At 35.4% G+C, this 24,440-nt stretch overlaps 1 protein-coding gene and 2 pseudogenes across 1 annotated transcript in view; all 3 read left to right on the top strand.

Moving 5' to 3' along the window:
* Positions 1-24,440, top strand: part of LOC118986466 (40S ribosomal protein S2) — a 197,599-nt gene that overhangs the window by 66,221 nt on the left and 106,938 nt on the right.
* On the top strand, positions 8,248-8,368 carry LOC118986488 (uncharacterized; annotated as a pseudogene).
* Positions 8,698-8,871, top strand: LOC118986502 (uncharacterized; annotated as a pseudogene).

Raw genomic sequence — 24,440 nt, 5'->3', positions numbered from 1 at the left:
ATGCTATTCTAAACTAAGTGTTCATTCTATTTTTCTTATCTTCATAAACTTTTCAAAGATTACTTTTTTGGTTTTGCATATTATTTATTCTTCTAATCAATTAGTTTCTTACATTATCTTTATTATTGCCCATTGTATCATCCTACAAATGTGCAACAGATCCCATTCCCACCCCAAATTTATCTCATGTATTGAGATTTACAGTGTCACATACATACCCTAAAGAGGTATGAAAAGGTTTTTTACTCACATAATTAGGTTTATTGGGGAGAGCAAGACAGGCTCTCAAGTGGGTCCAAAAATGGCCTGGGAGAACTGGGAGATGAGACTCCTTGGCTCTCATTATAGTTGGGTGGTGGGACTATGGAAAAATTTCTACACCAGCAGGTGCTTTCCTTCGTTTCAATTTCTCACTGGCACCAATGTCAGGAGTACCTGGCGTTTCTTATTGGTTTGTCCACAAGTGAGCGAGGAGGGAAGGAGAGACGGGTGGGGCTTGAAAGCTGTTGATGTCAAATGTCAAAAAATGACTCAAACTCTATTGTATCTATATTTGCTTACTCCGGGGTTAGTTTGGTTTTTACTCTTTTTAGATTTAATTAGCAATTTTGTATTTTGTACTTTCCCCCACAATGTAGACTTTAAATGATATGATTTTCTTCTATATAACTCTTTACTTCATTCTATGAATTTGAACATTTATGCTTTATCATTTAGTTCAACATATTTTTAAGTGTTTTCTTTGACCTATGGGTTCTTTAGAAACATGAAATTTGATGTCCAAATATTTGGGCAATTTTTCTAGCTATCTTGTTGATTTCTAATTTCATCCAGTTGTGACCAGAGAAAATACATGTTAATCCTTTGAAATTTATTGTAAATTATTTTAAGGCTCAGCAATTATTCATCTTATTGAATGCTCCATGTGCACTTGAACAGACAATAGATTATGCTGTTTTGAATGTTATTCTATAAAGGGCAAATAGGTCAAGTTGTTTTATAGCACTGTTAAAATTTTCTGCATTTTTACTATTTTTCATCTTTTCCTATGAATTACTGAAAGGTATTAAATTCCCCAAGTATGAGTGTGGATTTTTCTATTTCTCCTTTTAATTTTGTAAACTGTTGTTCTGTCAATGTGATTGGAAGCTTTATTATTACATACAAATACCTTTAAGATTATTGTTTCTTCCCTCTAATCATTATGAAATGCCCTTCTGTATTTCTAGTTGTATTCTGAATCTTGAGGTCTACTTTGTCTGATGTTAAAATAGCCACATCTAGTTCCTCATGTTTAGTGTTTTTATTACTTATATTTTTCATTTCTTTACTTTTAATGTTTTATGTTAAACATATATTTCTTGTTAACAACACATTGTTTGGTTTCGGTTTTTTATTTAGTCTGTCAATCTCTGTCTTTGCAGATATTTAGGCCATTTACACTTAATAAAATCAGTAATAAGTATGGGTTTAAATATATAATTTTGTATTTTGATTTTTATTTGTCTTATCTGTGATTTATTTCTCTATTTCTCCTTTTTTGGCCTTTTTGGGGGTTGTTTTGTGGTGGATTAGGTGGGGTATTTTTTGTGTTCATTTTATTTATGCTATTGATGATTTATCATGCTTCCTTGAGATTTTTTAGATGATATTCTAGAAATTATAATATATATATCTTTAATTTTTTGGTATGCCTTCCAAAATATTTTATTATTTCACAAATTCTTAATAACCTCAAATAATATATTTTCTATTGTGAATCTCCATGCTTGTTCTCTTGACATTACATATTTTACTTCAATAAATGCTAAAAACTCCAACATATTGTTATTATAATTTTATGTCAAATATTCATTTAGGCTCTTATAGAAATTAAGACACATATCTTTAAAAATATAAATGGAAATTCATTATAAAGGTCCTTTATATTTTATATCATATTATTTCTAGTGTCCTTTGTTTTTTCTTGTAAAAGTGCCTTTTAATCTGGTTTTATTTCTATTTAAAGAAATTCATTTAGTATTTCTAATCATATAGGGATGCTATAGATGTATTCTTTCACCTTTTATTTAGTTAAACATATATTTATTTTGTCTTTATTTTAAAGGATATTTTTGTTGAATATAAAATTCTAGCCTAATAGGGGTTTTTTTTGCATTTTAAATATGCTATTTTATAGTCTTATGGCCTCCATTGCTTCATTTGTAAAGTTGGCTGAAATTTTTACTGTTGTTTCCTTAGATGAAATCCACTTGATTGTCATTATTCATAGAGTCCATATTTGCAAATCCATATACTTGCTAAATTTTATTTGTATCTCCTATATGAATAATTGTGGCACTTGTGTTGTAATTCATGAATATGGGCAGAGCGGCAAAAGAATGGAGTCCCCTGATATACAGATTCCCAGCATTGGTCAGACTGGGCAACTCCTTATCTTCTTGCTTCATCTCTCACATTGTAAACAAGGGTTCTTTTTGTGATATATTTAGTGTTGTGATCTTTGATGTTTTTTAGCTTTTTATTGATAATTCACTATTTCAAATGACTCCCAAGTGTACTTAATTCTATCTGGTGTTTCTGAGAACAAGAAGGCTGTGATGTGTCTTATGGAGGAAATAATGTACATTAGGTAAGCATCACTCAGGCATGAGTTATAGTGCCATTGGCTGTAAGTTCAATATTAATGAATCAACAATACAGTAAATCCAGAAAGAGGAAGAGAAATTTTATTTACACTATATGAGCCTTCTCCAGAAGGAGGTAAAGTGACTTCTACAATGCTTAATGGAAAAGTAGCTAAATTTGTGGATTCATATGATAATGATTGTTTTAAAAAGCATAATAGGCACTATTATTGTGAGACTAAAAACCAAGGAAATTTATGGTCATGTCTTCTAGGTTTGGGAAACTGCTAAACCCTTTTCAGTTAGTGCTAGCTCTCATGTTTAAAAGATAGAACTTAAAAATGTTAAACATGCCGACAGAGCAGACTCAGCAGGTCAGGAGGCTGTAGAAGAACTTACAAAACACCTGCTAAATGTTATAGAGGAAAAGGTTATGTGGAAGAGCAGGCGTTCACTGCTGAGACTGGTTTGTTTTATAAGGATGTTAGCAATGAATATATAGAGAACAGATAGTGTTTCTGTTGGTGAAAATGTGACCAAGGCTTGCAGGAACCTCACCCTGCATATCCTCTAGGAGCACTAATTCAGTATTCACTTCCTCAGTGTGTGCAGTGACTTTATTGAACATAACTACCACAAATAACAAAAGACAACTGTATGTCTATTTTTCTGGGAAATTTCGTGATTTTTCTCTATATTTGGTTTTCATCATTTTGATTCAGATGCACCTCAGTTTGTGTGTGCATTTACTGTGTGACATTTGCTGAACTTCTTAGGTTGTAGTTTTTGTCTTTCATTAATTATGCAAATTCTTAAGCATTTGTCTTCAAATATTTCGTCCCATTCTTTCTCTTTTATCCTACTGGGACTCTAAGTATGTTGCACCACTTCACAGATCTTGGATACTAATTTTATTTATTTTCTTTTTATATTTCAGTTTGCACTTAATACTACTCTGTCTTCAATTTTACTGATTTTCTGCCTCAGCTCTCAGCTCCATCCCGTCTAACAAGTTCATTGAAAGAGAATTTTTAATTATTAATATCTTATTCTTCTAGTTTTGCAATGTCTTTTTGACACTTCTTTGTAGTTATCAATCACCTGTTTGTGATGGTTGTTTACCTTTTTAAAAAATACTTTTTGACTTATTTTTATAGTTATTTTAAATACCCATATGATAATGTCATCATCTTGTCCACCTCTGAGTCTGATTCCACTCACTACCTCCTCTCTGGACAATAGGTAACATTTTTCTGCTTCTGTACATTTGTTGCTTTTTAAATTAGATGCTGGAATTCTGTGAGAAAGAATGGTAGACTAAAACAATATTTGCCCCAAGGAAATGCATGTCTTTTTTCTGTCATGTTATTGGTGCAGGAGTTGACTTACTCTATAAGCATTCAATCAGGTCTTTCTGGGTTCTGTGGTTGCATAAGGTAGATTCATCTCACCATGGGTCTCAAATTATTCAGCGAGGATTTTAGAACTTCCCTTAAATGAGGCTTGTGACCTGAGTGCCTGGAAGGTTTGTCTCAGTTTTTCCACCCTCATCTTTCAATAGTGTCTATATATTTGCAATGTAGAGCAAGTGGTGTCTCCCAGAATTTTTACCTCTGTTTAACAATTCAATCTATGATCCAGAATAGTTTGTAGTATTTCTCATTCTCCTGCTCTACCCTCAGTATTCAGTAGATCTTGTGCCTTATGTTTTTGGCACAGGCACTCTCTCAACTTTCTTGTCTCATTCTCCATCTTTCTTTCTTTTTTTTTAAATCATAACTTTCTTTTGAGCAGAATTTTTAAATGTAAAATTAACATGATTTTTTAAAGATTTTATTTATTTATTTATCTTTAGATGGGGAAAGGAGAGAGGGAGAGAAACATCAATGTATGGTTGCCTTTGGTGTGTCCCCTGCTGGGAGTTGGCCTGCTGGGAACTGGCCTACAACCCAGGCATGTGCCCTGACTGGGAACCGAACCGCGATCCTCTGGTTCGCAGGCCTGTGCTCAATCCACTGAGCTACACCAGCCAGGGCTTCCATCTTTCTTTTGATTACTCAATGAATGTCCATAGAAAATAATTGGTGGTTGAATGTAGACCCTTTTCTTTTCATTTTTTAAATATATATTTTTATTCTTTTATCAGACCATTCCCTTCCCTTCCCTTCCCTTCCCTTCCCTTCCCTTCCCTTCCCTTCTTTCTCCCCTCCCCACCCCTTCCCTTCTTTCTCCCCTCCCCTCCTCTCCTCCTCCTTTCTCTTCTCTTTTCCTTTCTTTTGTCTGAAGCTCCAAGTGCTTCTAAATCTTGATGCCAGTCCACTCCTGGTCTTAGAAAATTAGAAAACAGTTTTGTCTTTCTTACACCCATGTCTATGGCAAGCTTCTGTCTCCTCCCACTGCTCTGCTGAAGATAAAAGCAGCTATGAGTCTCCTTTTTTCCTACAAAAGACTAATGATTTTCTGGATTTTATTTGATTATGTTTATTTGTGAGCTCAGCTCTCAATAGGCTTTAGAAACCTATGATTTGTAGATTATCCAAGTTTGTTTTATTTTTAGGGTAGGAAGGACATTTTCTAGTGACTTTTTATGTCTTAAGTCGAAGCAAAAGTCTATCTTGGATGTGTCTTCAAACTCTCCTTTTCCTTTAATTTTCTCTTTTCCAAACTATTATTTCAACTCACACTCAGTTTAATAATGAACTAACACAATTTCTTGACCATACATTCTTTTTTCTTACTGGCCATGAATATTTATTCTCCTCATCCCCAATCAATAAGAATAATATCCTCATGTTTTCTCCATTTATTTTCCCTTAGTGTTTTCTCAAGCCAATAATATTTAGTTTCTAATATAGCTGCTACCAAGACTATTCCTGTTTCTGTGAGTGAGAATTGCCAAACTAATCACTTTTCAATTTGCATTTTATTTAGCCCATTGCATTCAAAGTATTAGAAATTTCTACTTTCCTGAAACCCCCAAATTGCTTGATTTTATGATCTTACACATTTAAGATCTTTTCAGTTTATCTTTAAAACGTTGTTTTTCTAGGAGCCCTTTCTTATTTAGATTCTTTTCATGCTGTGGTCTACCTCATTTATGTTTTCAATAGCTTCAGCTATTAACTGAAGATTCCATTTATATCTCTAAGCCAAATCTCTTTCTGCTTTTCAGAGCTGTATATTAAACTGCCTTCAAGACAGACCATTGGATAATGCTATTTCTTTCCTCCCCCCTACCTCAAACCTCCACTTCTTGAATTAATTTCATTGAAATTATACCACTTTCTATGTGTTTATCCAAACTAGAAACCTGAAAATTATCCTACATTCCTATCTTCTCCTTAATCAAATAAATTACCCAGTCCTCTTCATTTGCCTCCCATGCATTTCTCTAATCTTGCTTCTCTTCTCCACCCCCATTGTCACATCCCTGAAGTTACAGCCCCTACCAGTTGTCACTATGACTCTGCCTTCTTTACCCTTCTTTCTGAAGTTCAGAAAGAAGTCCTCCACACTGCTGCCAGAGATTCTTTCTAATGTGACCTGATTGCCCTCCTTTTAGAACCTGTAGTTTTTTTCATTCGTCTGTACTGCCTAGCACATAGAGACACTCAATGGTTTTGAAAGAATGGAAGGTAAAACTCAAAATAATATTGAAATATATTCAAGACCTTCTGTCCTCTGATCCTTGTCAACCTTTCCAGCCTGACCTCCTACTTTTCTGCCATTTGCCCTTCATATTCTAGCAATGATCAAATCTTTTGTAGTTCTAGGACTAGACTTCCTTGCCATTGATCTATTCCCTATTTTTGAGACATTTGCCTTGTTGATCTTTCCCAGTAAAACTCAAGGAGTCCTTTCCTTCAGTTAGAAACTAAACTTTCTACATCTTCATTCTACCAGTTAATTACCTGTTTGCTTATAGCCTGGAGACTCAAAAATGACACACTCCTATAAGGGGAACTGCCCTTTCTACCCATTATCTCATCATCTAGTAAATTGTTTGGTATACGATAAATGTTCAAAAATAAAATAAAAAGAAAAGGGTTTGAATTCAAACCATATTATGTTATACTAAACCAGGAACTGCTTATGACACATAAAAAGCCTGTGGGGTTGGCTTATTTATTATTTATTAAAAATACTCTTTCTTACTTGGAAGGAAATTATTTAAGATTGGAAACACCTTTAGAGAGACAGTGATGGGGGTAGAAGATGTTAGGAATATGATTTTTCTATTTCTATTTTCTGTTTCCATTGTGGAAGTCTTAGAGAAAAGCAGTTGAAGACATTTTAAAAGCCTAGCTATAAAGCCAATATTGCATACAAATAGGAAGAAATCTTGTAGTCTATCATGAGTGTAGTTTGGGCAATAAAAAGAAGATTTTCTGATTTCAGTGCTTGCCCGAAGGATTTGGACAGTCTAAGCCCAATTAACACCTGGAGACCTTGTATGTAAAGGAATTAAAAGAGTTGAGAGAAAAGTCGAGGAAATGTCAACAATAACGTAGTAGCAGCTGGCTTGATGAGATAAGGCACTTTTACAGTTCTTTAAATTTAGCTTTCTTTTATGTTGATACATTTATGAAACAGAGTAATCAGAGCCCAATAATTATTAACTTTGTGAATTACAAGCAGTAGTTCTGGTGTGGCCTGTTTTCTTGGGTATTATTGTTGCCCCATCTTCCTCTTTATCAATCTAGTGCACCACAAGAGGCCATAATAACAGGCATCCCAGGCTTGGTTTTTGGAAGAGGATAGCTCATATCTGGAGGCTGTCTTTGTATTCTAGAGTGAAGGCAGATATGAGTTAACCAGAATAAGAAAGCACAATATCTTTAGATAAAACAATTAAAGACATTTAGGCTATTGTTTTCAAAACTATAAGCCTGGCACATGAGCTCTCTGCCCTATAAGAAAAAAAATCACCAAATTACAAAATAATGTACCTGACTGGGAAACCTGATATCTCTTGTTCCACTTGTGTGATCTTAAGCTAGTCTGACCTTTCTATAGCTCAAATTTCTGTAAAATAATAAGAATGACACTTGCCTTTCTTCAAAATATTGTGAAAGACAAACTTTATAAAGTATCTGAAAGTGTTTTTGAATAATTTAAAATGCTACATAGGTTACCATTGAACCATTTTCATTTTTACAGTCTGGGTTCTGGATCATCTAACTGTTCCTGAGGGGGAGTTCTTAGAATGACATTTGGTCGTAGAGGTGAGGGCACAGGCTCTGGGACAGACTGGAGTTGGATTCCAGCTCTATTTCTTATTGTGTGACCTTAGGCACATTGTTTTTTCTATGCTTTAAAAAAAATGTTTGTTTTCAATCTATACAGTAGGAATAGTAAGAGGGTGCACCTTGTAAATTGGTGGGGTTTATACTAAATCAAAATATTAAATGAAATAATTCAGATAAGGCTTTACTAGAGTACCTGGGTCATTTAAGCATGAAATAAAGATTGGCTCTGAGAAATAAAATACCCCAACTACTCTGGAGGAATGGCTGGGACCTTGACAATGAGTTCTGTAAAGAACTGTTGCTCTGGGGAATACAAGTGTTCTAAAGCCAGGCAGTTTCTCCTTTTTCCTTGTTTGAGATTGGTAAATCCAAAGACTGTACTTTCAGGGATCATTTCTATAGTTTGTTACTAAAGAAGTTTCTCTGCCTACCTTTTGCAACGACATGGATGGAACTGGAAAGCATTATGCTGAGTGAAATAAGCCAGGTGTTGAAGGACAAATACCATATGATCTCACCTCTAACAGGAAGCTAAACAACAAAGCAAACAAGCAAGCAAAATATAACCAAAGACACTGAAATAGAGAACAGGCTGACAGTGACCGGAGGGGAGAGGGGAGGGAATTTCAGGGGAAATAAGGGAGGGATTTAGAGGAACCTATATAAAGGATACATGGACAACAACTGAGAAGGGTGGAAATGGGAGGGAGGGAGGAGGATGGGGGGTGGGACAGGATGGGAGTAATAGACAGAAAACTGTACTTGAAAAATAATTAAATAAAAAAATTGGAAAAAAAAGAAAAAAGAAAAAAAGAAAAAAAAAAAAAGAAGTTTCTCTGCGTGTGCAGAGCACCCGAAACCATGAGGAGGCACAGTGTTCTCTCCTGAGCACGATGCTGGCTTTTGGGGTTGCCTTTGCAACTGCCAATAGCTGTTGATGATCGTTCTTCTCTTCCTTTGGAAGAGGAAGAGGAAGAGAATGCAGTCTGAGTGGTAAAAAAAAAAGGTAGATTCATAAGATGTCCTATTTGGTTATGTTTACGCAACAGTCTGTCATCTCTCAAGCCAAAAACAGTGCTAAACTGTGAACATAATTGTTCTTCAGTCAGGAATAACCCAAAATGGATAAGTGGGCTAGCATGGTATGATGTTCAGAGAGCATTGTGGTTAGTAGTAAAGGTTTCATTCATTCATTCATTCATTCATTCATTCATTCATTCCCTTGTACTCATCTTACTAGACAAAATAAGGAAAACAGACGATAAAATTTAAAAATAGCTGGTATGTATGTATATATAGTCTTCTTATATATGTATATATTCTTTTTATATATGTATATATGTATTTTATGTGTAAAAATGTAAATATACACATACATAAATGTATATGTACACAAAACCTGACATTCTATGGTGCTACAGATAACAATTATTATATATAATTATATTAGACATGGATACTTATTATTTAGTGTGTGTTATGACCTATTTTAGGTGTTAACTGATGTATTGTTCACATTTTTAAGTATCTCTTATTGATTATGCTATTACAGTTTTCTCCCTTTATCCTGCCTCTGCCCTGCCCTGCAACCCTCCAGCATCCCCCCCTTAGTTCATGTCCATGGGCTGTACATAAAGTTCTCTGAGTTCTCTGCTTCCTACACCATTTTTATCTCTCCCCATCTATTTTATGCCTACTAATTATACCTCTCCTTCCCTGTACCTTTCCCCCCTATTCCTCCCTTCCCCCTCCCCAGTGAAAACACTCCATGTGATGTCCATTTCTCTGATTCTGTTCCTATTCTAGTTGTTTGCTTAGTTTTTGTTTTCATTGTTTTTCTTTTCTTGTAGGTTCATTTGTTGGTAGTTGTTGAGTTTGTTGTCATTTTATTATTCATATTTTTATCTTCTTTTTCTTAGATAAGTATCTTTAACATTTCATATAATAAGTGCTTGGTGATGATGAACTCCTTTAACTTGACCTTATCTGGGAGCACTTTATCTGCCCTTTCATTCTAAATGAAAGCTTTGCTGGATAGAGTAATATTGGATGTAGGTCCTTGCCTTTTATGACTTTGAATACTTCTTTCCAGGCCCTTCTTTCCTGCAAGGTTTCTTTTGAGAAATCAGCTGACAGCCTTATGGGCACTCTTTTGTAGGTAACTCTCTCCTTTCCTTTTGCTCCTTTTAGGGTTCTCTCTTTATCTTTCATCTTGGGGAACTTAATGATGATGTGACTTGGTGTGTTCCTCTTTGGGTCCGACTTCTTTGGGACACTTTGGGCTTATGCATGCATAAACTCATGCATATGCATCTGGGAATCTCCCTGAAATTACCTCAGAAAATACTGTTCTCCAGCAAATCTTAACTATAAAAGAGATACATAAATATATGACCATTTCAGGATGTTTCCCTAGGTGACTGAATACACTTTGACATAAATACATTCTTTTTTTTTTAAGATTTTATTTATTTATCATTAGAGAGGAAGGGAAGGAGAGAAGGAGAGAAACATCAATGTATGGTTGCCTCTCATGAGTCCCCCGCTGGGAACTGGCCCGCAACCCAGGCATGTGCCCTGACTGGGAATCAAATCGCGATTGTGTGGTTCGCAGGCCCGAGCTCAATCCACTGAGCTACACCAGCCAGGGCATAAATACATTCTTTTAAATGTAGAAATGTGTTTCCTTGCTGAACAGTTGTGCACATATCATCAAAATGTCCCTTACTAAAGAACTTCAATGCCAACCAGATTACAAGTGTAAAACATAAGCCCCTTTAACAGAATCTTAGCCACTACCCCCGACTGTATTCTCCCTGGTTCCAGTCCATTCCAGAATTTGTGTTTAAGGTATAACTCTGCTAATTTCACTTCCCCAGTCAAAAACCTTCACTAGCTTCTCACAGGTGTTCCTTGCTGAGGTAATTTTTATTTTTTAATTTATTTTTGAGGGAAGCATCATGGTACAGTGGTCAAACTTTCGTTTATGGTCAGAGAGTAACAGATTCAAGTAGACTCTGAGTCTTACGACCTACTGAGTCTCAGAATCAAGTAAAGTCACAGAGAATTCAGTTTCAATAAAATGGGGGTAATAATTCTTATCAGATAATGTTACCACTACTATTATGTGAAATTTAATAGAAATTCAATCATTTCTAATAAAATAAAAATATTAACTATTAAATTACATAATAACAATACAGTATCTTTATAAGTCAGAAAGTCCCATTTGATCCTATATCTTACTGGATTATTAAAATGTATTTTTCCACAAACTTAAGCACAATTTTCTTATAGAAAAGGCCTTTTCTTGCCCTGGCTGGTATAGCTCAGTGGATTGAGCACAGGCCTGTGAACCAGAGGATCGCAGTTTGATTCCCAGTCAGGGCACATGCCTGGGTTGCAGGCTGGTTCCCTGCAGGCCAACTTCCAGCAGGGGATGCACAAAAGGCAACCATACATTGATGTTTCTCTCTCTCTCTCTCTCTCCGTCCCCTCTAAAGATACATAAATAAATAAAATCTAAAAAAAAGAAAAAGAAAAAGGCCTTTTCTTATACCGCTTATATAATGAAGACTTAGAAATATATATTAACTTAATGTTATAGAGACACTAATTAAGCACCTACAATGTAAAATTCATTTTTTTGTGAACTAAAGCAATTGAAAGACCAGAATGTGTGTGTGTGTACACAATATGTCATTATTATTTAAAGTGATTCTTATTTATTTGGTGTAGATGCCAGAGGATCCCTTTAAGATTTTACCTGGTTCTATGATCTATAAATAATCTCCACATATGATTTCAAAGAATGTGTTTTCACTCCTCTATTCATCTTGCCCTATGTTTTAATTCTGTTATTTCACTTAATACCTCTCCATCTTTGAAGCTTCTGAAGGATTCTCCTTGCTCTCTGATAAAACCCTAAGTAGGCATGCTATCCAAGTTGGACTATCGGCCTGTTTATTCCCAATGAAAATAAAGCTTCTCTTGAAAGAATCATTAATGAAAGTAATATAAAGTATTAAGGAAGTCTTGAGATAAATGATCTCAGTGTACAGAGGAAGACAGATAAAAGTTCCAACAAAATAACCCATGTGTTTGAAAATGCTGACAAATACCATAATCCTAGACAAAAAAATTGTAAATATAAATAAGTCCCACTCCACATCACTCTTTTCTAATTTATATTTAGTAGCTTTATTTCAGAAAATATACTTTTTTGTAGTGCAAAAACCATTTAGTAAATGGCTTTGATATTTAAAATGTAGTTTTTCCTGGCCCTGGCTGGTGTAAATCAGTGGATTGAGCATGGGCCTGCGAACCACATGATTGCGGTTCAATTCCCAGTCAGGGCACATGCCTGGGTTGCAAGCCAGTTCCCAGCAGAGGACTCACGAGACGCAACCACACATTGATATTTATCTCCTTCTCTCCTTCCCTTCCCCTCTAAAGATAAATAAATAAAATCTTAAAAACTGTAGTTTTTCCTGTTGCTGCTACCTACTTAGCTTCAATACCCATAAGGTAATTAGTGTAAATTAAAATTGACATCACCAACTTTGAGATTTGTTAAATGTGAACAAAAAATTATAAAATGTAGTGAATAGTTCAAACTTAAAATCCTTTCTTTATTTTTAGAAATGTACCTCCTGTAAAAGATTTCTCACAAGTTCATAGATGTTTTGAGAAAGGAAGTTGAAACCTTGAATCTGCTTTTGAAAAAAATTTAGGTAAAAATAATTATTAGCTATGACTCAATCTCACTTTAGTGTTCAATAAGCCTTCACAGATATGCTAGGGTGATGAAGAACTTTTAAACCATTATTGTGGCCATGCTGACAGTGTTTTACTTCTGTTTAAGTTCCCATTTCTTTCACAAGAATGCAATATCTATGAAGAAGATTTCATTGGAGAGCATAATAGGAGACTGATGTCTAATCCTTCCCTATTAAAATTCATATTTAAAAATATATTCTTAAGTACATTAACAGTTTCTCCAGGTATGTTTTTCCTCTCTTGGGTCAATTAAATAAAGAGAACTAATACAGCAGGATTATGTTAGAGAAATAGGGAAAGAAAGAATTATGTCTTTAAGGTTATGCATAAAGTGAAGATAATGAACTTAGGATAATAATTATGAAGTGATATTGTTTGGGAATCTTTGATCCAACAAAGATTCTGCTCTGAGAACCTCAAACATTAAAAAAAATTAAAACTTGGAGTCAAAAATAAAATACAAAAGCTTTTTCTTATGATTCTAGTTTCCTGGATAGTTCTAGCAGTGACCTGTGAAGGAGATCACTATGGTTGTCTTACTAAGAGTCGTTTACTTTTTGCTTCTTTTTTTTTTATTTTGAGAAAGGGAGAGATATTAAATGATTACCTTTTCATATATGCCCCCAACTGAGGATAGAATCCATGAAACTCGGGTATGTACCCTGACCTGGAATTGAACCTGAGAGATTTTGGTCTACCAGATGATGCTCCAACAAACTGAGCCACACTGGTCAGGGCACTAATGGCTATTTCTTGATGGCAACTTCACAAAAAGAAACTACTGGAATTCTCAGTGAACATGCCTCAGATGAAAGGGAGCTCATAAATGATTATGTTAGTGTTGTAAGAGACATGTAGAGCCAACCAAAAAATAAATAAATAGACTTCATTATGCCATAAAAATTAAAAACATAGCCAAAGCCATCAACATAGTTAATAAAATTCATTGTAATTCCTTAATTATATGTAATATCTGGTTTGTACTTCAGTATCACCAATTATTCTTCAAATATCCTTTACTATGGGGTTGTCCAACCCAGGACCTCTTCAGAATCATGCACTGCATCTGGTCTTCTGTTCTGTAAGTCAAGCCTGATATGAAGAAGAAGCCTGACTGGTCATGTGACCATAGACATTCTATAGACAAATATGTTTTATTGCTTCCTCCTGGTGATGTTAGCCTGTTCTCTTATTCTTTGCATTTCCAAAAATAGGGAGGTTGACCTAAAAGTGCTGATTGAATTCAAGAAAAATATCTTTGACCAGAATACATCAGGGTCAATACTGTATACTCTATAGTTTGATATGCGAAGAGATAAATAAGATCTGATTCCTGAAAAATTTATGATGCTAAAATTGATCACTAGTTTAGGGCAGCAATTTTCAAACAGTGTACCACAAGAATTTTTAAAACATGCAATACCTGACTACTTAGTCAGTGGTACTGACCTATTTTCCCTTAATTTGTCAAATAAAAAAATGACGACAGTCAACACAACAGTAGCCATCCAGTGTGAATGAATCAAAATTATACCTATTTTCATTAGATCAGCAAAAAGATATTTTTGTGTGTGCTGAAGAATTTTAGTAATTAGTTTATGTGTGCCACGAGATGAAAGAGGTTGAAAACCACTGGTTTACGGTGCTGGTAACTTGATCCATCCATTGCTTCCCTCTTAGACAAAAAAAAAAAAAAGTCCATGTCAAATCACTTTAGTATCAAATGATATTCACTTCCTTATTGATTATTCAATTTTTAGGGTTATTATATCAATTGGTAACCCTTCCTTGAAGCAATAACTTTATTAAGGATCACAAAAATATGTCTTTCTATTCTACCATTTTATCTAAATTTATTAGGTATAATTCTTTGGTAAAGTAGAACTTTCCTTGACTGATTGTAGTTATTTTGTTATCCTAAGACAGTTTTTACTAAAAATACAGGATACATGTAGGGACAGTTTTCAAGGTACTTCCAAGGATAATTTCAGCCTTACCTATGATTTTAAACTTTGACTTCTTATTTCAGTGACCTATTTATATTTTCAATCACTATAGTAGAATTATTAAATCATACATGCATGTTCTTGATACTGAAAAAATATGAACACTGATATTTGGGTGTATAATTTTTCTGAAAACTGAGAGAAAATTAAAATAGCAAAATCACCAGAGAGAGAGCACTTCTACATAAAAATATTGAAGATCATACATTCTCATACAGAGAATTTTACTTGAATTTATTGCTTACATTGCTTGGCATGGCTAATGCAAAATTTTAGTTTTTAGAAGAAAATTAAAAAGTTGACATTAAATTTAAATGCAATTTTAATATTATTGTTTTAATATATGCTGAGGTTTGTAAATTCAATATATGACATCCCAGTATGGAGACAATTTTCCACATACATTAGATAATTGTTATTTCTAATTATGTAGTTGCAGTGTGGCAATGATTTTATATGATATGTTTGCATACTAACTGTTTTTTTGAATAAACAGAATTACTTCAAATAATCTAATATATAAACATACAATATAAAACTCAGAATTCATTAGTGTAGGAATGTGTGCTTTGGAAACCAACTCTTGAGTCTTGATCTAACCTTGCTATTAGTAATTTTTGTCAGTTTTAAAAAGGGGGTAATAATAGTATGTATCTGAAATAGTTAATGTGAGAATTCAATGGATTGTTACATATAAATTCATTATGTTACTGGCTTCCACATTATAGGTCCTCAACAATTATTAGCTAAAATTGAATTATAGCCTTTATTTCTTCTCTTTTTCCTGTGCTAACCATTACCACAGACAAGAAGACTGTAAGTTTGAGTATTAACATTCGAACAAAACATTCAATTGTAGATAAAAGAAAAAATAGGCATCCATACAATTTACAGAATCAAGTTGATTTGGTGACTTTTATTACTTGTTAAAAAGAGAATTAAGAAAACAGATATAATTTAAAAAAATTTACAAATATTTATGAAAAATCTAACAATATTTGGAGTAATTATTTTTAGTGTTGTTTTAAAAATGGGAGCATCTAGAACAATCTTGCCTTCTTTGTGTAATTTTTTTCATATTTCTCTTAGAAGGGGTGGTTCAGGCTAGGAAAATCAAAGGGATACTTTTAGAAAATCAATATTTGAATCTGTAGTGATAACTAGTTAGGAATATTTTGAATTTTCTTGGATGTTAGATGAATAAATAGATCATCACTATGTTAAAATTTGGTTTATTAACAATATCTACTAAGAATTGTTGTTATTAGTCAATATTGTTCTATATGTAATCCCCAGTTGTAGCAAACTATCACTAATTTAAGCTAATAAAATATGGCAGGAAGTCTGAGTTGCAAAATATTTGAAATAATTTTTGTATAAAGAATATTTTTATGTAAAAGAAGAAATATGAATAAATCTGTATGAAATAATTGTTGCATAATAAAGTTTTATAATAAAGGCTTTTTTTACTAAAGAGATACATTTTAATTGTGACTATTGGTGCTTCTCAGATACTTAGAGAATTTGAAAATAGTTGCCTCTGTGAGGAAATTCTTTCTCTTTGCAAACCATGTTTGCAGCTTTTGATAATTTTATTAGAAAATTGTTGGTGCAAAGAAAAATTTCATAAGATATAGTAAGCTTTTATTGTTTAGCTCTTTCTATTCATTCCCATATAAATCCATTGATCTAAGCCTTAATTACTGTCACAAAGTTAATAGTTATGGACTAGTAATAGAAAATATGTGGGGTCAAGTGAGTGAAAAAACTGTCACCGATGAATAGAACCTATAGAGAGCCAGTGTGATTTTGTGAAGTACCAGCAACACAGGTTAAGAATTGAGCTTTGGAACCACAGAGTGCTGGCTCCAGACTCTACCTCATACTGCAATCTCCAGCAATAGTTTTCAGCTCTCTAGGCCTCATTTTACCCATCAGTAAAATAAACATGACTCTAATAGAATAATCATCATAGGGCCATTGTTGGATTAATTGACATAATGCCTACAAAAATGCCTAGAAATATCTTTCAGGGTAGCTTCATTCATTTTCATCACCTAATTTCCATCTTGGTGGTGACAGCCAAAAGCTCTGATCTCTTCTCTTATGATCACTCATGAGCCTCAAACCTACTCACCATTGCCATGTGGGTGTCACAAAGACAGCTCAGATTTAGAATGTCTCATAGGAACCTTAAATGTTGTTCCTCATAATCCTGTTTGCATGCCCTGCCCTATCTTTCCTATCTCAGTAAGTGGTACCATAGTTCACCAATATATGTAGGCCAGAAACTTGAAATTCATCTTTGGTTCTTTATTTTCTCTCATCTCCCTCATCTAACAAATCAGTAAAACTTTATAGTTCAGGCAAATGGTTCCCACTTCAGCATGCTCTACAAGCCCCGTTCGCTCCTTTGTAAGCTTACTAGCCCACCTCTATCGTGTTCTTTGCTACACCAGTTGAACTGTTAAGACACATCAGTAGGGCTCCTGAGCCCTCTAGCTTCTGGTTTCTTTTTATGGAAAGGGAGGCTTGATAAGAGTTAGGGGAAAGGGAAGAGAGAAGTCATGTGATAGATCCTTCTCCCAGTGAGGTTAAGTCTGCTGTGTCGAGCTGCCTCTATACCTCCACCCATGGTCACTGTTCTACTCAAGGTTGAAGACTCTACCTGACTGTCTCTCTTTCCAGAGTCTGGTGACTACTATGTCTCCTATCCCTTCAAGACTAGGGATGGAAACAGCCTATCTGTAAACATACAGCTTTGTAATAATACTTTTGTAAATAAATCTACCTCCTGGAATCATTCACTTTTGAGATTTCCTGTTTCTGCTAGAATCCTCATTGATGCAGATGCTAAACCTGGGTGTTCTCTGTGATTAACTGTAACAAAGCACCATTTTACTGTAATTGATAACATCACACCCACAGTGTTGGTGTGTGGGGTAATGTGGAGCATGATCTCTTCTCAGGGAAACCTGACGTGACCTCTCAGTTACTGAATTCCTCCTCCAACTTTCGCAACTCCTACAGGATTTCTGCTTTGGAGAAGAAGGGTTGGGATGGGGAAAAAGAGTCACAATATGTATACAATTGACTGATTCCCTCTCTTACTTTTACCTTCTCATTTTCAAGCCACTGGAAAGAAAAGGAGGAAGAGTCTCCACTTCTGTCTTTCTGGTTGTGACTTCATTCTAATGTCCTCCACACTCTGAAGACATTTCCTTTCTCTGATTATCTGGAGCTATAATAGCTGGATTTTGCTGAGAAATGTGATTTATAAGAGAAAGAAATAAATAAACATGCATTTAATATTTTCAAAATGTCCTCACCAGTTATTTATAAATCAGATGATATCACTCATTTTCTTAAACCCTTTACAGGCTTCCCAATTGTGTGTAACATACACTTGTTGACATCACCTGCAGGTCCAGTGGGATCAGGCTCTTGCTTATATTTCCAACCCAATTTCCCAACATTCTCACCTGAGAGTAGTACGTAAGTTGCACTGATCTTTCAGGTGTTTTTTTCTTAATATGCCAAACTGTCCTAATTCAGGATCTTTGCACATGCTGTTCTCAGCCTGGAACAATCAATTTCCACCACTCTCTGCATGGGTAAACTGTTCTTTTCCTCAGCTCTCATTTTAAAATTTGCTGTCTTCTCTTACCACTTTCCCCACAAAACTGTCTCTAAAATTGTTCTCTACAATGTTTCTTGGATTGTTTCCTCCACTCTGATTATTGCACTTGCCATTGTCTTATTCACGTTTCAAGCTTATTTGTTTTATTTAACACCAGATAAGTCATAAAATTTCAAGTTTATTTATTTACTTGTCCAGCAGAAGGAAGGCTTTTCATGTCAGGTATGGTCACCCCCATTGAATTCCTGGCTTCTAGCACAGTGTCTGGCATGAAGCAAACCCACAATTAAGACTTGTAGAATGAGAATGAATGAAGCATAATACCTAGTATGGAATAGGTATTCAATAAATCCGGTTTGCATTGCTGCTGTGAAATTAAAACCAGAAAGGCCAGTATTGATGCTGCCCATCATCTACCAGACCCCATAAGGAGACAGGGATTGGATATTTTGGGTGCTTTATTGAAATGGCCAGCAATCTAAGAAGACAGAAGGTTTGTATTCTAGTAGACCACCTTAAATTCCATTTTCAACTGACTCTTCTTACAAGGAGAAGAAAAATATAATTAAGGGGATTAGAATTCAGGAAAAAGTTAATCAGATAAAAAGCGGCAGCATTCTTTCATCTGTGCCCTGGGCGTGGCCTTTATCTGTATCCTGGGGGTCTGCATCTCACCCTGGAGCACAATGGCTCAGATACCACCTGAGCTATTAGTTATATTAGCAAGTGGTTATATTACTTAAAAGCTACTGCACATGTGGTCTCCTATGATTTTCTTTGATTGGCTATTGGGGAAGGGGGCCTGCGATGTTAATCTATTATAATGCTATTATAACGGAGCAGGAGTCATGTAGCATCTTCTGTGCAGGTGCATTCATGATTCACCAAGATTCAGCACTTTTCCAGAAATCAGAAACAAGCAGTCTTAGAACAGGGCCTCTGTCCTGTATGGATGTCTTTTATCTTAGCCCTGGGCACCTCTGGAATTTCCTCCTTCCTGACTATCTCCTGCCTCAGAAAGGTCCACATGGTGAGAAACCATAGCTTCTGGTCAGCAGTTAGCAGGAAACTGCAGCCTGCTGACAAATGTGTGGCTGGACTTGGAAAGAGATCCTCCGGCCTCAGTTGATCATTGAGATGACTGCAGTTTTACCTGACAGCTTGACTGTAGCCTAATGGGAGACCCTGAGCCAGGAAAACCCAGCTAACTGGCTTCTGAGCTTTTGATCCTCCAAAATTGTATGAGATAACAAATGTTTGTTTTAAGTGAGGTAAGTTTTTGGATAATTTGTTATGGAGCAGCAGATAACTAATACAGATTTGGGGACCTGGAGGTAGAGTGTTGCCGTAATAAAACATAAATGTGAGAGTGGCGTTGGCACTGTGCTGTGGATTTTGAGGAGAGCGTTGGTGAAAGCTGAAGGACCTTGAAGATGTTACTAGAAACTTCATGATCTTTGAGAAGGATGTGAAGTGAGGGCTTATAGGAACGCGTGGAAAGTCTTATCAAAACTGGAGGAAGGGAAATTTTTATTAGGAAGTGTCAGACAGTTTAGCAAAACTATTGCCTATAGTTGTGTGGAAAGTAGAAAATGTACCTAATGAATTTGTGTGATCCAGCTAAGGAGATTTCTAACCAGAGGGATGTGGATGCTTCCTGGTTTCTCCTTCCCGCATGTTGTAAAATGTGAAGGAAGAGAGATAAATTAAAGAAATAGAAGATAAATTAATAGAAGGGCTATTAACAAAATGAGTCATGACTTGATGGTGTTGAAAATTCTCTACCTTCCAAGATGGTAGACTGTGCTACAATGAAGACATGGCTTCTGAACAAAGATCAAATGCCAGGAAAATATGGTTCAAGGTTGAAGCCAAGAGTGTGGCAGGCAAAATTTTTGTTAAGGCTTCAGCAATATCAAAGGTAGTGCCTCAGTATCCACCTCAATGAAAGGCATGCTAAGGAAATTAAGACTTTGCTTCACAGATCCTCTGAATCACCATTGATTTTCTAGGGGGCTGGAGGTCATTATCCCTCATCTTGTCACTGATACAGAAGGTCATATCTGGAAGATATTTATGAGTTTAGTTTTTGTCTAATGAAGTGGACTGAAATAAGATTCAAAAAGATGCACAAAGTTTTAAATGGAGCAATAAAAGCAGAAACATCACTTGCCTGGACCAAAAGGGCTAGAATGAAAGAACAAAATGAAAAGAGGCCTTTGGATTCCTAAAGTCTTTTGGCAGGAGGCATGCTGGGAAAACTGCTTTGCTGAAAATATTTGCTACTTTTCATTAAACAGAAAGGAAGATTCAGAATGTGGAACCAAGAGTCCAGAGGACAGAGTGGAGAGCCCTGGGGGGGTTATTCTCAGACCTTGAGACTTAATCGAGGAACTGCCAACATTTGGTTGTCTGGATTTCATAATTGCTATGGACCTGTTATTCTGGCCTCCTGTTATTCAAAACTCTGTGTAGTTTCCATCCCCCACTGTACCACAGTTGATCTGTGTGACCAATATAGTGCAGCAGAAATGACGGTATTTTATTTCTAACATTAGGTTATAAAGAAGTGCAGCCTCCAACCTCAGTTCTCTCCCTCTTTCTTGCTCTGTCTCTCATCCATCCTATTATCATTCACCTTCACTAAATACACTGGTATTTGCTTATATGATACATTTTCAGAATATCTGGAGGAATATTATTAATAAGGTAACTATACATTATAGTTTGCATGGGATTGAATTTCTCCCTTTACTCCCAATATANATTAGGTTATAAAGAAGTGCAGCCTCCAACCTCAGTTCTCTCCCTCTTTCTTGCTCTGTCTCTCATCCATCCTATTATCATTCACCTTCACTAAATACACTGGTATTTGCTTATATGATACATTTTCAGAATATCTGGAGGAATATTATTAATAAGGTAACTATACATTATAGTTTGCATGGGATAGTCCTGGGTTATGCCTGTTGTTCTAGAATAATTGAATTTCTCCCTTTACTCCCAATATATCCTGAATTGAATGATAAATTATGTGGGATCACAATTATTATTAACAGCTCTAGGATTCAACACATCCAGACACATGTCTATCTACATTTTGTTAAACTGTCCTATTGTATGTGATGTGTAAATGTGTGTAAGATGGGGCATGGTGAAATAGAGAGAGGAAAAGAGGCAAAAAAAGGTGTATTGGCATCCAGTAAATATTTCTCTTTCTTTTAAAATTGTGTTTACTATTTTCTTTACCTTTCTGGCTAAGAAATAACTAAACTGAGAGAAAAGTCAGGTTAAATACTTATGTGGCTGCTAAAGATAATTCCAATGTTCTCATTTTTCCTAGATCCTTAACCTTTAAAAGTCAGCATATCCTGGTTTTAGAAAAGCCAACTTTTACAAAGACATTTCAAGTCCATTTTGAATCAACTTCATTTTATTTCTGTTTTTTTTTTTTCATGCAGGATTTTAAATTTGAAGGGGAAGAACTGAATCAGTACATCCCTATGTCTTGTTTGAAGACCAACAAAATACTTGAGAAGTAGGTTCTTTAATGGTAGATTTATTTTATTTTATTTTATTTGTTTGCTATGGATTAAATATAGGCCAGTTATAGGTGATAGTCACTCTCCAGTTTGACTCAGCTCAAGGGTCAGGTTTGTGGGAACCATGACCTTATTTACTCCTGAGATATATTTCTCTCCCTTCATCCATATACAAGATCTGGCCAGAATGTATTTAGCCATGTACTATGAAAAATAGAGATATTTATTGGAGAAGAAACAAAATAGAAAACACTGTACATGGGACAATGACGCCTCAATTGCCTTCAAAGTAGGCACCCTGGGAACTCACACAGTTCTCCCAATCACCATCAGTTGCCCCATCATATTTTCCTGAATCTCACCGACAGTCTGAAATCTCTTCCCTTTCAATGGTGATTTTATTTAAGTTTTGGGAAAAGTTGCAGGGCACCAAATCTGGGCTTTAGTGGGGCTGAGTCACCTGGGTGATTTGATGTTTTGCAAAAAAACTCTGCATGAGACATGATGCATGAACAGGTGCATTGTCATGATGAAGCTGCCAATCACCAGTTGCCCATAGCTGCAGACTCCCGTATTATCCAAAGAGTTTCCATGGAGAAATGTTCAAGCTTAATGTAAAATTTGATGCAGATTCATTGTTCTACTCAGTCATTTTGTCACGCAGACTGTTCTTGTTGTATTAACAATGGTTAGGCTTTTTCTAACATATGGACAGATCTCATATGAGAATTTGGGGATGGGACATTATAGTAATGGGAGTATAACTGGGAGTCATGTATTATTTATCTCTGAAAAAAATACCCGAGTTCTTGGTCTAGTGTAGGACCTTCCAAGATCTGGTTGTGGCAGTTGCTATTCTTCCATCCCAGTATGGCAGAGGCAGTAGTATTGGTATAGGTGCAGAAGGATGCTCAAGTCAGTTGATCTAACTTTGAACCTCAGGCTTTATTTACTCTTTATGACTATGTGAGCTCAAACAAGATGTTGAACATGCCTTACACTCAGTTTCTCTTCTTTGCAAGAATAATACCTTGTTGAATTATTATTTTTTGGATTAATTTTTAAAATTTAATTCTTGTTCAAGTACAGTTTTCCATCCCAGCCCACCCCTCAGTGCTCCCTCCCTCCTTCCTATTCCTTGTTGAATTATTTTAAGGGTTAATTGAAATAATAAATATAATGTATTTGAAAGTTTGCCTGAGCATGTCAAGCACTCAATAAATACTGGTTAATATTGTCCCTTGGGGTTTCTCAATAGAGATCATTTTTTTCCTAGGAGATATTTGGCAATGTCCGAAGATATTTTGAGTGTCTTGACTGGGAGAGATACAGGGGAAGATCTGTTAATGGCATCTGGTTGGCAGAGGCCAGAGATCTTACTAAACATTCTGCAAAGGAGAGACCAGACTCTACAACAAGAAGTTATGTGGTTCTAAATGTCAGTAGTGTGGAGGTTGAGAAAGCTTGTTGTACGTTGGTGCTCTCTATTCATCGTCATTTTACTTAAGTTGTAATCCTACTAGCAGTGAGAGTAAGGGATTGGCTGGAGTGGAACCTCGCTCTCAGTGAAGATTATTCAGCACCTGAAGAGAGTGGACCATTGAGACAGGATTATATATTGCCGAGGTGTCATTCTAATGCTCAGGCTTGAGATTAGTGAGATGTAGAATTAGCATGCCTCCCATACCCAGCATTGCTAATGCTGGGACTTTACACCAGAAAGATGGCCAGGGAGGTCCACAGCACATTATAGGCAAGAGAGCTAATTATTGGCTAACTTACAACAGTGAAAACTGGAAGTAACCTAAATATCCAATAATAAGGAATTATTTAAATAAATTATAATTTAACCTTAAATTAAATACTAGGTCATCACTAAAAGTTATGCTGAAGAAAATAAATTAATTTTATTGAAAATGCCCAAAGTGTACAAAGTAAAAAATACATATTCCAAAATAATATTTATAGCACCCACCTCATTTTGTAAAAGACAAGTGTATCTAGCTACCCAGCTATGAAGAATAAGTATATGAGTGCTGTATGGAAGGAGAAAAAGAATACTAATAATATGCTATAGGATGATATTCCAAAGTGATCTGAAGTCTGGCCTCGCTGCTGGTCTGGAATCTGACTGCCCCATGGAAACAGCGAGTGCCCAGTTTGTCTCCGGTAGTGAGTGTCACCTTAAACCTTTTGTTGTGCATTCTGCTCCTTTAGACTAATGAAGGTATTTCTGTAGAATTTTTAATTACAAAAAACTGGAATCGCAACAAAAAATCTTGTTTGTGTCACTCTCTTCAGGATGAATTTAGCATTTAATTATTAAGTTTTTAGGATATTTCATGAGTGCCTTACAATTCTTGCCAAGGGAACAAAGAAAGAAACTGAGGAAACCCTCTCACTGTGGTTAACATAACATGTTTATGTTTACTAATGAAATCTGTTTACCTTCATAACTGTATAATAGGGCCATTAAAGACAATAGATACAGTAGTTTAAAAGTAATAAAATCCACAACAAAGTGTATTTAATTTGAAATTGAATTGCTAGCAAATGGGTGTCCTAATGAACCCGTGTGTCAATGTAGCTCTAACTGA

The sequence above is a fragment of the Sturnira hondurensis genome, unplaced genomic scaffold (genome assembly GCF_014824575.4).
Source record: "Sturnira hondurensis isolate 20B ecotype Veracruz unplaced genomic scaffold, ASM1482457v3 Scaffold0004271, whole genome shotgun sequence".
Classification (NCBI taxonomy): domain Eukaryota; kingdom Metazoa; phylum Chordata; class Mammalia; order Chiroptera; family Phyllostomidae; genus Sturnira; species Sturnira hondurensis.
This window is presented reverse-complemented; position numbering and strand designations above follow the sequence as displayed.